Raw genomic sequence first — 17369 nt, 5'->3', positions numbered from 1 at the left:
AATACATTTTTAATACCTAACTAAATAACAATTACAATACTTTTTGTTCTCAAGTAATTCAATGCGATACAAAACAGCTGTTTAAATATTTTCCTTATTCCCACAAGCATATCATGCTTGTTTAGACATTTTTAGTGTTAATATAAAGTTGGTTTTACTTTAACGAGTCAATTAGCGTTTTGATAAAAAAAATATACCTCTACGTTAAAGCATTTTTTGCTTTCTAATCATTTCTGTAGGTATCATCTTGGCTATGTTTAACAGCATTTAGTTTTGAGATTATGTTCCCCAAAAAGCGCAAGTGTAGCAGAGGTCTCAGGCGAATATTTGAAAAATGAACTGGAGGGTTTGAACAGAAGAAAAGCTGGATTTGCGATTACCAGTAAATAAGACCGGCCGATACTCTGGAGATTTCGTTAACATTTATGAAGTATCGTCATTATGTTTATTTTTAGGCACTATTGATCAATGTATAAAGCCTTTACCCATTTTAAATAATTGACAATTAACTTAAATGGCCGACGTGCTTAGTGTTAATAACACAGGATTAGGACATAAGAGGTACGAAGCGTTAAGCGATGAATTCATACTTAGGTATTTTGCTTTGAACACGTTTTTAAATGACTAATATTAAAATCTATAAGACTCAATAAGTCGCTCTCCCGTCATCAATATTTTTTAAGCAAGAATAATGCTTCTGCAAGTCACAGATAAGGACACAGTCAGAGCACGTTCGATTACCCAGAAAATTATAAAAACATCATCAATTTATGAAAACGAAGAACCGATTGTAGGCGTCTTCCAATAAGTATTAAATAACTCGGCAAACTTGAAATCAGACCCAATGTCACAAGAAAATACTAAGTTATTACAAAGAACGTCTCATTTTATAGCTACTGGGAAAACAAATCAAAAGAATGGCTCTGAGAAAACCTACGAGAAATAAAGTATTCAATCTTATATTGAAAGAAAATGACACGGTCACAGCTGCGGCCGGCAAAATCTGAGAAGACAAATACAAAGACGATTAATAAAACAACACAATTATTGTTCTATTGTTACGAATTCACTTTTCCGCATGGTTAATGCCGCCTCTATAAATCGATATCAATCGCGTGAGAGTCCAACTCCACATGGCATGCTTTTCTTTGGCTCTCTGTCGCTGAGAATCCACTTGCTTTATTGCGAGCGGCTGCATCGTCGCGGCAGCACGCACGTCGCCGTTGCCTCCCGCGTTATCCAACACCGTAAAATCGAGAAAAAAAATAAAAACAGTATACAGCCGATAGCATCGATAATGAATTCGATTCGCTCCGACCGCTCGACAACGAACAAGTTTTGAAAAAGGAACACTGTTTACAAAACGTTTTCCTCGATTTGCGTTCGGAACGCGAGTGAATTGTATATCGGGTTAGTTTGAAACTATATTATTATCGAGTGTATAGTTTGTGTTTGGTATCGATGTTTGACGGAAGCGTGAGCCGAGCTGACTGAACTTGTGGCGCGCTTCGGGAAGGTCAAGGAACACAGGTGGCGGACAGTTATTCATGCATTAATCGATTATGAATGCATGCAGTTATTTGTCTAGTGCAGCGAATGGTAAGCTTGTTATTTTTGTTATTATAACTTCTCACGTTACTGTTTTGTTGGACGCTAGTGTTGTAACTAAGGGCTTCAGTGCGATACTGGAGCCATTATAAGTGAGCTTCGGATAACAGCTCTCACAATGTTTTGCACAGATAATAAATATAGATGGATTGTTTATGTGTACGTGGTTGTGAAATCTACTATAACCTGTTCATTGCCATGGACGTCGCGTTCGATTATAATTATGAATTAATACAGCGAGTGGATTGAAATTATTCACACTCGGAAACAATATGTAGAGAGTAATTGACATGCATCACATACATAGGTATTTCATTGATTCGTTTTGTACCTGTATTATTCAGCAACATTTAGTATTTTAAACTAACGAATAGTTTCTTTTAGTGATCGCACTTCACACACCAACTTAAGGTGTCTTTTAGTAAAACCGGGCTTGCGGTTACGTCATGCAAGCAGAAACAAAAACTCATCTCGGAAATTCTGTTTTTTTTATTACACGTCTTCAAAAACAATTACTACTTAGTCCACTGAGTATATATTACTTCAAAATGTAAATAAAAAATACTGACGTTTGAGTGCGTATTCGTCCAATTAATGTATCTAATATTTTCTTTTTTATTATAGTTATTGTTTGGCATATCAATGCTCAATGTAAATTACAATAATTTTGACTTGATGTCGTCAAGTACTTTATTCTAAAATCATTTTGGCTAAGGTTTGACATTCAGACTATCCGAAGTGGCTGAGTGTAACCATCAATATAACTCTCATCCAAATATAGAAACTTAAAAAAAAAAAAATCAACCAGAACGTGTTCTCCTTTAAAAAATATTGCTTTTTTTAATCTATTTCTTGGTATACACACAAAATGTGATGATGAGTCATCTAAAAAACTTAGTTGTATAAAATACAATAAGACACATAATTATAACAAAACTGAGTCATGATTACAAGGAAGTCGATTATACACTTAAGCATAAACTTTACTAGAACGGCCCTGGATTGTTTACTTGTTTATTTATTTTTATTTTTTTAAAACAACTTCCGTTTGGTGTCCCGGAATTGATACAATTACTTTACTTGACCTGACTTGACTTACTTAATTTGAACTGAAGAATACATTATCCTTAACACTTATATGTTGTTATTATTATGTGTTATTGCTACTGTTATAACAACTAATAGTAAAAATATAAAAGCGAGGTTCAGCAACGGTTGGTGTGGGCATTAATTTGATGAATGGCAAATTTATTTTTCAACTTATTTGTATAAGTGTCTCAAGTCCAACTTGCAAAGAATTTGCGAGCTTAAAATTTAATAATATAAACCCATTCAAAATAAAATGAAAGAAACATGCTTGAGGCTACGTTTGAAAACAAGATTTAGGTAGGTATCTAACTAAATTACAATTCGGCGATCCGGTGCGAATAAATCATCATGACCATACAGGTAGGTTCTAACAGCCGGTGTTGTACAGGTAGGTAGATAAGTTAGTAATAAAAGTAGATAAGCACTAAAAAAAGTTACAAAAACTGGTCAACTGTAACTTCGACTACGGCATAATCTAAGATAAACGAAAATCATTTAAAAGGAATATTTTCACCCTTCTTTATGACCGTACCAAACGTTTCTCAACTTCAATCTTCATTTATTATTATAGCGGCAATAGGCAACTATCGCGGATCATAAGACACGACAGACAGACACTAGAGGTTTAGTAGAAAGGTATCATTGTTAGCCCTTATGTTAAAATAAAAAATGATAGAGAACCAAGAACAAAACAAAAACGTTTGGTAAACAATTGACTGTCGTATTCACCAACGATGCTGTGGACTCTGTCATAGTAAAGAGACATGTGGAGACAAATATACAAATGTTACTTAAAGAGTCTTGTATACCCGTTGTGACTCTCTACTCTGTAAGTATGGTATGGTACTGTCATAGGGTCTTAGTGTACCTACTTACAGTAACTAAACATTCTTCGTGTAAGTACTCTATTTACGTTGTGGACTGACGTTGCACCGTAAGAAATTACCTACCAGAAAGCTACTAGCACCTGTTAAAGAAATATTATTCAAGTTGTGTAAGAGATGTCACTCTACACTATATTATATTTTTGTCTCTCATCTCCTTGCTCCGTAAGATAGATTTTTAATAAATATTACGTTTTTTAATTGTATTAAATCAAATAAAAAAGTCTAATATTAAACGCATCAAATACAGTGAAACGTATGGAAGAGGGGTTAATGACGTCACTTGTCGGTTGAAAGCGTACTGGTAAGTGACGTCACAAGATTAAAACTAACTGAATCATCTTATTTTTTTGTTCACGCGTTAGTTCACGCAATTAGACTTTTTATTGTCAAATACCAATCTGCAATAACATTTTAAGTGGTTGTGTCAGGTCTTCAGTCATTATGTACCATTAAGTAAACACACACTTATCAAGAAAAACGTGCACCTTTACTCCGGTGTAAATAAATATGTTTTTCTTAATCGCCTATCGTAATACAGCTAAGCAAAAAGTGTGGTTTTCCAATATACACTATATTTAAATGTTTAAATCTCGTAAATGTTTTACACGTGGTCTGTCATCTCATGAATGTAGCCATTAAACTCCACGCGTTATGGTACTTATGGTACCAACTTATGGTGGCAATGAGATTTCGCAATGTATTTATAACGTAACAGGTTTTTGAATAATGAATCGTTTGGAACACCTGATTGACTCTTTGACTCTTCACGATGACTTTGTACTTACTGAGGTATAAGAGTAAACAGGTTTGTTTGATATAACGGATTTAATCAATTTATACTTCTAAAAGTCTACCAGTAACACTTAAAGTGATATTCTTGTAGTTGTGGAAGCGTGACAGACAAAACACGGCGTAGAGCGGCATCTCTTTTCAATAACTCATCATCATCATCAGCCTATCGCAGTCCACTGCTGGACATAGGCCTCTCCAAGTGCACGCCACTGAGATCGATTTTCGGCTTCTCGGCTTCTCGCATCCAGCTCCTGCCAGCCGTCTTGCGCATGTCATCACTCCAGTAGCAGTAGGCTAAATACCTCTTTCAATAACTGCAGTAATTTAACTTAAAGCGGTTGTGGTACGGCAGTGACAACTATTTTTACTGTGGACAAACTGTGTTACAAAGTAAAATTGGTCACAGTGATGCAGTAGTTCCTTGTTAAATGCGGTATTTAGCTGTAGTTCCCAACATAGCTTAGAAAAAAGGCTGGCAGTGATAAGTTTGTACAGTTAAGTGACAAGACGATTCTGTTTGTTCTTAGTGAAATTACAACAATTTTGTATTTTAGGTAGGTACTAGGCACCGACAAAAGTTCCTTAAATGGTATTTTTCAAAAAACAAAAACGTACAATCGACTTTAAATAAAAAATATTGAATCAAACTGGATGATTCATTTGTTGATGATTTTCTACGAAATTAAAGCTATTTTACGTTCATTGAGAGGAATCAACAAACTTATCCGGTCCAAAGTTCTGAGGTAGGAAGCATAAAAACAGACTTAAAATAAAATTAACGACCTGCTCATTTTTGCAGTCGGTTGATTAGAAAATATTTACTGACTTTCGGCAGTATGTACCTTGTCGGACACGCTGAGTTAGTCAGGGTCAATACACGGAAGTCGGCATTTGATTGATGTTTGACAAGATGGCAATTACGTTATTTGCTACATGTCTGCGATGATACTCGTGTTGTCATCGAGTACCTCTTATTAGGCTGCGTTCCTACCAGAGATGAACGATAGAAAAGTGTCGTTCGAGGATGTCTGCTGTGCCGTTTCTAACAGAGCTGTGCTGACCGAGGCGAGGTTTCTGAAGCAATTCTATCGGTTCTTTACAAACATAGCCCTCGCTACGCATCCGCGCACATCTCTGGTGGAAACGCAGCCTTAAAAAAATGCAATGAAGATTAACCGTTAATTGTGCGAATTTAATCTTTGAAACATACAACTAACAGACGATGATTATAAACTTGATAAGCTCAACAGAGTTCAAAGACTTTTAAAACCGGACCCTACGTCTAACGCAAAGCATCTAAGCTTTGAACAGACCTAAGTACAAAACTTAATGATCACATGTAAAAAGCCTTATCGAATAATAGAGGCTCGTCAATCGTCTTTAGAAGTCAAGACGTGAGGGCAAAAAACTAAGAGCACCGACAGCCATTAAATTCTTTAGAATTGGCTTTGGCAAAAAATACCATCAAGGCGTAATTGTATGGTGAGGTGCTGCTATGGTATGTAATATGTATAGATATTGGTATAATCTTACTCTAACAAATTCTATATAATATGTATCTTCTGTTACAACGGTTTTAACTCTAAAGGTGAGTCCACACGCGAGCCTAGTCTCGTCAAAGTTCAAGAGTGCGGTGAGTTCGTTTGTCCTGGCTTATGTTGACTTAGAGGATGACAAGACTATGATAGGATGCCTAAATGTTTGAACAAGATACTTGACCAACTTCTTAACTTAGCATAAGATATGAAAGAAGTTGATTTGACGACTTTATACTTCAAGTGACAACTAATAAACAAATTGGCCGATAAAATAAATCACGCACGCGCTATAATTCCGTCCATGTCAAAAGGAACCTTTTTTGAAATTCGAATTGTATTCAAATGACATACGAACATAATGCATTCTCAACGCTCATTGGCTGTAATATAAATGACGTAAAAAATAATATTATCTGTATGCAATCGAAGGTAATGAAATAAATAATCAGTTAAATTAAAATAAAATCAATGTGTATGACACTTACATCCTTTATTTGCCAATAAACAATATGCCATTAGCGCCGTTATAGAATATTTCCGTAATAATAAAGTTTGCATACTCATTCGATTCGAGATAATCTATCGACAAGCAATAAAACCAATTTACCTGCGTCGTTGTGGGAATATAAAGATACTGTAAAGAGTGCAACGGGCCTTGCCTTTAGACCACTCATTAACAAAGAACACCTTTATAACAACGGGATAAGCTTGAGTTTTGCTTGTTATAGCCGTTGAAGTGCGACGGTAAGCTTCGTAAGCCCTGTTTTTAAATCTCAGCATTTTTATTAAAATTAACGGTCTACCAGTTAATGTAAAGTTTGAAGAGATCTTTTTCAACAAAAATCGATTTATTTTTATCGATTTAAGGAAATGATAATTATTTGAACATTGAAGCTACTAGGAGCGGTATAATTCAATTAACATAACCTTTAATCTCACAGAGAGATAGACAGCTTATCTTTGTATTGTCTATCTATAGAATTAACTTGAAATGTCTAGATCTTAAAGCAGTCTGTCAGTTGCAGGCAAAAGTCACCCATTGTCAGATATTGTACAGTTACTTTCGCGTTAATTAAGAAACATACCAAAAGGGCAATGTTTTGTAAAAGTATTCGATAATATTGTGATTGCGAGTGCACCAGAACTCTTTGATATCGATTAATGCACGCGTAATCGATTCTAAACACGAAACAATCTCGATTTCCGCACCAGTTCTCTCCTTGTTAGGATTCGAGACATTTATTAAATGGAAATGGACTTTCATTTTTATGATAAGATCTTCTAGGAGCACACCACAAGGTTTTAATATTATGGAAGTTACGAAAGCGTGTTAGGTATTGCTTGACTAGTTTCGGACCCAACCTTAGTCCTTAATCAAAAGTTGACAAGAGGGCGCCTCACTGTTACTCGAAGTGTGTTTTCTTCAAAGTTTTATCAAACTGGCTATAAGCACCTATTTATTTCAAGTGTTATGTAGTGTTACATATTAAATTATCATACAATGAATGTACTTGACTCCTAATGTTAATAAAATCGTGATATATTATGTTGCAATACACATCTTACTCTCATAGCCCGATGGTACGGTCATCCGATACGACCGGACTGATCAGTAGGTTTCACATTTTTACGTGCCTTCCAAACAGAGACGCTGTGATGTTTATTTGTAAAACGCACACGTTAAGCAAAAAAAATCGGTGCATGCCTTGGGATTGAACTCGAGACCTTATCATCGAGACCGAGTCATCATATGTTATCTTTAATCTAAATCTTTAATTTTCATCAATCATATTTATTTATGTGTTATTATGACAGATAACCGCAAACTTTAAAGTGTTACATGTGGCGCAAAACAATGACGTATATTCTTACGTACATCAGAAAACACAAAGACGTATTAAGAATGAAAATAATTTGTAAAATTGCATAATTTATTTCTAGACCGAACGGTATTGTTCTGTCTAAGTCACGTCATTTGACAATCAGCTGACATTTGTATGTGCAAACCATTGTCACGTCATTCTCATTAATTATGTAACATATAATAGTACGATGAACTTATTTACGTAAAAATGTCATCACTAATTTATATAAACTGATTTGAATAACTATTATTGCTTATTGTTTGTAACGGAGTAAAATGTGGAAACTTTGTACAATATCACAGCAAAACTTACTCGCATTAAAAGGTTAACACAGAAGCTAGTATTTTTACACATTTATTTAACTTGCACATGCGTAATGTGAAGTGTGCCTTAAGCCTCAAACTAAGCAAAGTTTATTTTATAAGGACTAGACAACCGATAAACATACTCATATTTTATTAAATGGATACGTATTACATTAAGGCCCGATTTTTCAATCGTCAGATAACTTTTATCTGAGGAATGAATATGGCCGCTTGACATATTTTCTATACAAAATCTGTCAAAACTACACACCTACACACGGAACATAATTATTATGATCCCGCTCTATTCAAAAACTTCTTCCAGTTTTAAATAGTTTGAAAAGATTATTTTCGCTAAACCTTTTGTCAGCATTGGTATTATATGTTTGTATAACACAGGCATTATATACAGGTTTATCGACAGGCAATCTAAAACGCAGTTATGTTACAATTATTGATATACGTGCGAAGGCAACCACACGCAACAACGGATATTATTCCATATAAAATATTTCAACAACGGTTACATAGCGTAGATATTTCATTAATTTATCACGTTGGTTTGTATAAACCAGTTACAACGACGCCATATTTTCCTACGGATAATCGGATCCTAGACGTTTTGAGGGACTACCACCACTTAGGTAAGACAGGTGGAAGATAGAAATAAAGAGAGAGAAAGAGACCCAACTCTACGCCGTAATGAGCTATCTCGCTCCCACTTGGACTTTTAGAGGTGGTGGCAGAGCCTCTAGACTTTAACACTATTTATTTTCATTAAGTTGCTAATTTCTCTAATGTTTTGGCGCTATTGCAGGGTCTCATGAGGACTACCTACCATTTTTCTTTGTCCACGGCTGTGATAAGTCACTTTTTGAGAACAGTTTATACATATTTTTAAACTAACTTCTTCTAAAGGACTTTTTTAAGTTGGGAAGGAAGTTTTAAATTCTCTTACCACTTTTGTCAATACTTTCATTAGTTTCTCAATCCTTTGGGAATCTCCCTAAATGCCTTTGGGAAGTATAACAATAATGTTATAAGTGATTACAACGTACTTAGAAATAATAATATCGCGATAAAGTAAAACACAACACAATGCAAGGCATAAATATGCATGAAAGCTTACTAATGTGTGTTTAGCATGGTAACATCATTTAATTCTTTAATAATTATTCATGTTATTTGCTATAGAACACGTGACCAAGCCGATATCGACTAAAGCAAGGTAGGCGAACCTTTATGCATCAACGAGCCATTTTTTCTAAAAAAAAGTTTAATGGGGTCATTCGCGTGCCATCAAATAAGTTTGACTTTCCCATTATTTGGAAAATAATAATTATAAATACTATCAAATTGATCGTCTTAAAATACCTAATTCCGCGACGTGCCCAAAATATTGTGTCGCTTGCCATTAATGGCACGCGTGCCATTGGTTCGCCTACCCTAGACTAAAGTATATTTATGTAGAGTTCCAACTCATCTGTGCGCGCGGCGCTATGTGTGCGTGCGATTGTATATTATAGAAGCTTTGTTTGTGTGATAGCGACACATAATAGGGTTGACGATATGGGTATTCAAAGAAAAAAAACAATTTAACGTAACTGAAGTTAGATAATTGAAAAATATTCGACAAGATTTGTTTCTTTTTCTGAAAAACTAAAATTGACAAAGATAAACTGTTATAAAGTTTAGGAGAGGGGGGCGTGTGACGTAACGATTTCGTAAAATTTATACTCAATCGTGACGTCACGCGTAAGTTTATTTCACTGTATTTGTTCAATTTATGTTTGGGAGACAACTTAAAAAATACGTATCTATTATTATACATTCATCTACTAGAAAAATACTATAAAAAATGTCGTTCGACCCCATTGAAAGCTATATATTTACAAGGTTTACTCACACATAAGGCCGTGTGCAAAGATGAATCGAATTGTATATTCAAAAGTTGGTAATAAAAAACCCCTTGTCAAAATAACAGGATACAGATCGCTGGTCAAAGAATTTCGGAATTAATTAAGATGGCGTTTTATCCATTTATATAAATCGTATAATAGAGACTGGTTTTTGTTAGACTTTCCTTGTTAGCAACCTGTTTAGCAAGCTTGGAACGTTATTATTGATTATAATTCGAAAATCTACATACTACTTCCATACAGTCAGACTTAGATCAAGTTGTTTTGTGAGAAGTGTGTCTTTTTTTAATATATTGGAATAGAAATAAAAATAAAACCTGGTAAAGTGGGAGTCGCACTCGCAAGTGACAAATGCGTTCACCTAAAAGTTACTCAAAATCTTAAGTTCCAGTCTTTCTTATTACGATGACAATAGAACTGCGTCATCTTTGAAATTTCAACTCTTTAGTTAGCACCGTTAATGAGCTACAGCCTGGTGACAGACGGATAGATAGCGTTGCCTAATAGGATTCTATTTTACTTTATGCACGAAACCGTAAAAAGCTTTTGTTACAATCCGGGTATATTATACCTCTACCTCTTTCAAAATACTCCATTTTCTCTACGTTTAGGAAAGTCTCTATATCAATTCATTATATTTTTTATATTTAATGCTAAATAGAGGTACATTTGTGGCATGTCTGCATGATTAACAGTCTCGTTTTCCGGGACGCATTCTACAACATTACTCCTCGTGTCATTAATGTAAGTAGATGCAGAGTGATTTCATCTTAGAAACTAAGGTAAATACTACATTTAAGTATAAGCACGATTGGAGAAATCTATTACGTAGTTCATATGAGGTCTAGCCGTTAGGTTATCACCATTTCTCAATGTTATATCATCATATTTGTTGGAAAGAGATGACGCTCTACGAAGTGTTATGCGCTGTCACGGTCCCACAACTACAACATTATTTCTTTAAAACAAGGCGGTAAGCCCGCAAACTAAACTCTACTTTACGGTAACTCTACTTTTCACTACATCATGACCCCAATTCCCGTATGGGACGGAACGCTCGCGTTCAATACAATAAATTTCAAATTATGTCGGAAAATGCTTATCAGAACACGAATAGTGTCATTTCAATCCTATTCCCATTAATTCATCGGCCATTGTAAATAGCGGAATTTTGGACCAGTATTTAATCCAAAAAAGTCAATAGTAATAAGTCAAAAATCAGTGATACTTCAAGCATATATCAAGCAAGGAACAGGTATCCGAGTATTTATGGTCAGCTCGCAAGTGTGGCCACAGTCCGGTCATTGCCTTTACTAGAAATCTTGCTTACTTTGTTGAAAGGTGGATCAACCAGGTGTTAGAATGGTTCAGGCACACCTCTTGCCTTGCACTTGGCAGCTACATGAGAAAAGAGGTTATGTTGGTGAGTTTATGACTTGTAGCCACTTACAGGGAGTAATCTCAGGATTGACTGAACATTTTTGGCAATGCGTTCGCTAAAAGATCGGTATTCTTGTGAGTGTTGTAGATGTAAAATCACCCAATAAAGAGTGCACGAGTAAGCTAGTCCAGTTGATAAAAAAATACATATAATTTTACGTGTACACCCTTTAGGTCTTCGTTAGGTTCTATATGGGACTACAGGGCCCCAATTCCCCTATTTAAAATAGCCGATCAATGAATGAAAATTGGATTAGAATAAAACGGGGTGTATAGAGTATCAAGGGGTAAATAAAAAATAGTTATTCTTTTTAGGGGTGGCATGGGTTTGCTTAAATAAAAATGATTAAACACAATTGTTTTATGAACAGCTTGATAATATCATATTTTTTCACCTCAATAAAAACTCTGTTTCTATTCACCTCGTTTTACCGTATTCTCTTAAGCATTTTTCCAACACAATATTAGAAATTCAGTACGGGGCAAAACAATGCTATGAATGAATGGGCCCAGGAGTTCCAAGTTTTTCTACCAGATCGCAGAAGTACTAAAGCTGTTTCAATCATGGCAATTGGATCGTCGAATCAATCAAGCAATCTGGGTCGCATTCAATTAATGTACGGGACATTAATTGCGGCCACAGATTATACTTGACCTTTGTATGCAGTTGTTCGTATCATATTGGTCAGCTCTTATATAACTTGGTTAGTTTCGGAGGAGATTTATTAGATTTGGACAATAAACTGGCTTCATTTACTGTGACTAGAATGAAATGTGATTTTTGGTTAATTTGTTTTGAATATCGGGATTATGTTGATGGGATACAAGAGTTTATATCTTCATTAGCTTATTATCTTCTGGTTTTCTGACTGCAATAAGTGGTTATCATCTTCTAAGTTTTGTAAAAGTTTTCCTTGATGTTACATTCCAAAAACCTTGCGTATGTTTCACGCATTGGTAACTTTTATAGAGTGCCGTTACATACTCCCGATGTAGGATTTTATAAAATGCGGATTGTGTTACTTTATTCCGCGTTAGATTTGTTTAGACAATGGAAATAACTACTCATAAAGCATGCATATAGGAAAAAACGTATAAAAATACTTCCAAAATTATCAGGAAGTGGAAATACTCAAAGTTCAAACCGACAATTTTCCGAGGATTTCTCCAAATAATATTGTAATATCCTCATTGGGGTCGCAGCTAAATGCGTCGGCAAACATTATTGAATGTGTATGGATTCTGCACTGATTACATATTAATAATGATAACAAGGACTTGTGCCTACCGCTACCTCTTTACGTATGACTTCTGATGTAAAAGCGAGATAGCGTCATGAACATTGTAGAGCGGCCTCTCGCTTCCGTTAGTTTAGTTACCGCTAGTATTTTATTGTCGTTATTCTAGTCTTTTTGTTCTAGGAACGAGAATTGTACTGTATATTCGTAATGCATTGTTTAAAAAAACCTCAACATGAGGATGAAATATTCTGCTAACTACAGAAGATTATTTATAAAGATTGGTTCATTACATCCCACACGCAGTTTTTTTTTAAGTTTTTCTTTTAATTTCATTGATTTTTAGCTAACCAAAAATACAATAACATCACAACCCCAAAAAGCAGAATACAAAAAATCGATTCATTACCGAATGCAAACATTTCATCAAAACAACAGTATAATTTCATAGCCTCAGGGCTCAGTACTACAAGAGACATACCTATAGCTGATCATCTGTCACATGGTCAATGCACTGCTCCCCTGCCATATGACGCTGTACGTACCAGACAGAGGGGGCTCACTTTATTAATGAACAGTCACGGACTGTTTTGACAGTACAGAAAATGTAGAACTTACTGAATGACACGTACATTTTTTTTAAACGACTCCCGCAGTATTTTTTTATTCCTTTTGTCGCGGGAGGTTCACAATCATTTAATTCAATCAATTCAATTTCACATGCACAAAGATACCCTCAGTACAAGGATTAGGAATTAGGGTTTCTTTATTAGTTAGAGAAAAAAGGGCGTTTGCTTTAAATACCACAATTTATTCTTGTTTTGTTAAACTTTTACACGTTTTTTTTTTTAATTAGAAGGTCATGTCATCGACAAAACATTGAATAGTTAATCGTTATAATCGCTTTGAGACTCATAAAGCCACAGGAATAATGTTTGGTTAGGGATAAGTTTTCATGTTATTCATTTCTACGTATAAACTTATCATAATAATGGCTAATACATTTGTTAATGTTCTTTTTTCATTCTAAAATTCTAACTCTCCTTGTTTTTGTAGAAGAACCACTTAAAAACAGCTCTATCCCTAGTATTCTACTGAATATAATTTGAGCGATCTAAAACCATAGATACACTATTGTATGTTTTACTGTTGATATGAGTTTTCCTCTGTGGTCACATATCGTATAATCGCGATCTCGTTATAAAGAATTCTTAGAATAAGATTTAATGTATATGAATATTGTAAACACAAAAAATATGGATGAAACTTTTACGTTTCGATACAAAAATTCTATTATTAGAATATTACCCAATATGAAAAACAAAACAAAGTTCGATTTTTAATTTTTTTTATGTTAGTGTTGGTATTGGAATGCTTTATTTAAAAAAGTTGATTTTTGTAATTAACATTACCATAAATTATTTGGAACCAGTTTTAATTTATTATCTAACGTGTTCTTTTTATTATTATATTTTATGTTGTTTTATTGCTCTCTTTATAAATATTTACGCAGTAACAGTACAGTACAAGAAAACCAGTTTTATTTTTAATAGAAAAAAGTATTTAATTAAACAATAACCTAAGCTGTGATTCTCAAAAAAAGATGGTAAAGTTAAGCAAAGCGTGGGCACTTTGTACCCACTATTGTCTTGTATAAGTCAACCCACGCTTGGTTCTATTCTTAAGGACAGCACTTTATGTGATAGAGATACTTTGAAGATATTTAATTTACGACCACTCACGGTTTAACTCAACTGTTTTATGAAGCTACAAACGGGCTTTTTATGTCCGAAACGAACACTATTTTAGCACAAGCCAAACCCTATTTAAGTATTAACTTAATAAATAAAAAAGTCCGCTTGAATAGGGACAAGACTCTTTAATACCTGCTAAAACCTCAACGGTATTTCTACCTTGTATTCACATGGGATCATCACCAAAGGGCTTAAACAGTAATTATTCACATTCCATAACTAAAATAAAACCAAATATTTGTTACATGTAACAAATATTTGGCGAAGTTGCAAATTGAAATTGTTGGAATATTTCATGTTGTAGCTGTCCGTTGTCGGAGAACGTCACTATTGTATTCCACGTTCAAAAATACGTTCGAATTTCCCTCCACATTATTTTCACATGTTTGAATATCGAAGCAGAAAAATATTGACTAGCGAATATATGACCTATACATATTGTTTTACTTTTTAAATATTCATATATTATCGAACTTTATAGTATACCGCCTCTTTAGAGTCTTATGAGGAAAAGAGATGCCGCTCTACATTGTGTAGCGCGCTGTCACGCTCCCACACTTGCATTAATATCACTTTGAGACGTATTGATAGGCCACCAGTAATGATTATAAATATATACAATCGTCGAAACAGACAGACATGTCAAGCATACTTAGTTCGATTTTGATAGACTAATTGAAGAGGTTCTTGAATAACTGAATAAATACAATTTAATAAATTCATATCACGATCTTTGAGTCGCTAAATGTTTTTATTATATTTATTGCTATCGAATGTCATTAAAGCGTGAAGATATAAGGAATCAAATTTTATGACCTGGCTGGAAAAAAATCTGAATTAATGACTTTTGTAAAAATAAGGATACCGCTGTGTGCCTACCTATTACCATAAGGTATACCTAGATGTTCCTAGTCTAATCTGAATAATTTATACGAATATCAGAATGGTTTTGTATCTCTGTAAGGATTACAATGCATTGCCGTACACCGACACAAAAACGTGGATCTTTCGGATTTAGCCAGTAAGAGTCTGACACTACCCGTTCTCTCTCTCTCTCTCTCTCGTGGGAGCGGGTGTCCATGAAAATTCCTCCGCCATACCAAGAAATAAAAATACTGCTGCACCTCATCTGATCTTATCGTTGCTGGATAAGTGTTTCTGACTAATAAAGTAACAATATAGCCATGTTCGAGGTGTCAGCCTGTCGAAAGTACTGCTCTATGATGTACTAGCACAGTCCTCTAAGGCTGAGTTTCTACCAGAGATGAACGAGGGAAATGAGTTCTGCGGGGGTTTATTTATTTATGAAGTTCTTTTTAAAAAAAAAAAGAAAAATTCGTTATAATTTCTAAAAAATATTTTGTTATTTGTTTTGTCAGCTCCACCTGAAGTTGGTTTAAAAGTATCACTTTGGTTACAAACACATCTACCTTGTTTAACCCTCATTTATCTGAGACTAATTCTCATTTCTGTTCTCATTACGTTGTATAGAGTGCCATCTCACTCGTACAATTACAACAGTCTTGTAATAGCGTCCCTGAAGTTGTAAGCTTTTCAATATCTTCGTTATTTCAACCAGAAAGGCTTCCAGACTTCTAAACAACTCGTGTAAAAGAGAAACTTTCGTTCCGTTTCATATTTCGAACACTTAAAAGAGTTAAAAGCCTTCAACTTACAGCTTATGTTTTCTTCAGAAACCTTCTCAAAGTCAGTCTGTTTATTGTACAAAACGTTCTATTTCTTAGAACATTTAACAATATTTAAACAAGTGAAGAGTAAGTAGATGACTCATGTTAAAGATTAAATAAAAAATATGAATTTTCATAATTACTCATTAATGTAAATATTTTCGAATTAAAGATGTTTTTCGTTATGCAGAACGACAGCATGCGAGTTTTATCGACCTTCATTTAAGTAGTAATTTTAAGTTCTATATTTAACAATGGTATACAGAATCCTGTATTTAAACCCCCAAAGGTTAGTATGATGGTATCCGCTTAAAGATTAAGAAAATATTCGGAAATGTCATACAGTTCCATTTCGAAAATAAGTGTCATGCAATCTCTATCTCTAGCACCGTCAAATATAGAGATAAGAAACGGTCATAAAACGGGGTGCGAAAAATAGATTTTTTTACCGTAACAACTAGTAATATTTCTAGCTTTTATTTATTCTTATTCCTTGGGAAAAAAAAACATTCACCAACATCACTAAAAAAAGATCACCACAATCCAAAAACTACTATTGATTCTGGTGCAAGAAGCGAAGTATTCTATAAACAATTAAACAATCTTATCGTCCAAATAAATAAAAAACAATAGAATAGAGAATTCCGATGCATGCAGTGATCGTGCGTAATGCGCCCATCTCGGGAACAGCCAGAGGTCACCAATACTAATGAGGAACTAGCTAAGAACAGTGCGATGTTAATTAGCTGCAAATTCTTTAGCCAACGCCAGTTGACCTCCATCACAGATTGTCTGCGCAAAGTGTTAATAAACTCCCACATTAATCTACAGTGTTAGTACAACAAATATTGTGGTTAGTATGTTTTTTGTGGTTTATAATGAAAATTAGAGGATGAGTGTTAGACTGTACATCGCGAAAATATTTTAAGATGTAGGAGGATATAGCGTTTAGTATACGAAGGGTAAAAATGAAACGCAGTTACTGAGGCACCGCTGTTTGTACGTCAGTCCGTCTGCCACCAGCCTGTCTACATCTCACGAACCGTGATACTTAGACAATCGAAATTTTCACTTTACGGATAATGTATTTCTGTTGCCGCCATGCCGGTAGAGTTTTGGCAACGTTGTTTACGTTACATTTGGCTTGTGGTACATACTACACTTCGTAGATTCGTAAATTTTTTTTTCCTTATTTATTAAGTTTCAGCCTGCCAGTTTCAGCTCAAATTGATCGCCTCAATTATTA

General features: G+C 34.5%; 2 protein-coding genes across 4 annotated transcripts in view; one reads left to right on the top strand and one right to left on the bottom strand.

Moving 5' to 3' along the window:
- The window catches only part of LOC113502765 (methyl-CpG-binding domain protein 4-like), a 43769-nt gene that overhangs the window by 14076 nt on the left and 12324 nt on the right, over positions 1 to 17369 (bottom strand). The window contains exon 2 of one of the 2 annotated variants that reach the window (XR_003401384.1): positions 4597 to 4690. The exons of the other annotated variant lie outside the window; for it this stretch is intronic. The gene's annotated coding sequence lies outside the window, so the exon portion shown is untranslated. Of the gene's footprint in view, positions 1 to 4596; positions 4691 to 17369 lie in introns of those variants that run through there. 2 annotated transcript variants of the gene reach the window in all.
- The window catches only part of LOC113502764 (calcium release-activated calcium channel protein 1-like), a 66867-nt gene continuing 50452 nt past the window's right edge, over positions 955 to 17369 (top strand). The window contains exon 1 of one of the 2 annotated variants that reach the window (XM_026884437.1): positions 955 to 1599. The gene's annotated coding sequence lies outside the window, so the exon portion shown is untranslated. The remainder of the gene's footprint in view (positions 1600 to 17369) is intronic. The other variant, XM_026884439.1, reaches the window with a different exon arrangement.

Source organism: Trichoplusia ni, chromosome 18, assembly GCF_003590095.1.
Source record: "Trichoplusia ni isolate ovarian cell line Hi5 chromosome 18, tn1, whole genome shotgun sequence".
Classification (NCBI taxonomy): Eukaryota; Metazoa; Arthropoda; class Insecta; order Lepidoptera; family Noctuidae; genus Trichoplusia; species Trichoplusia ni.
This window is presented reverse-complemented; position numbering and strand designations above follow the sequence as displayed.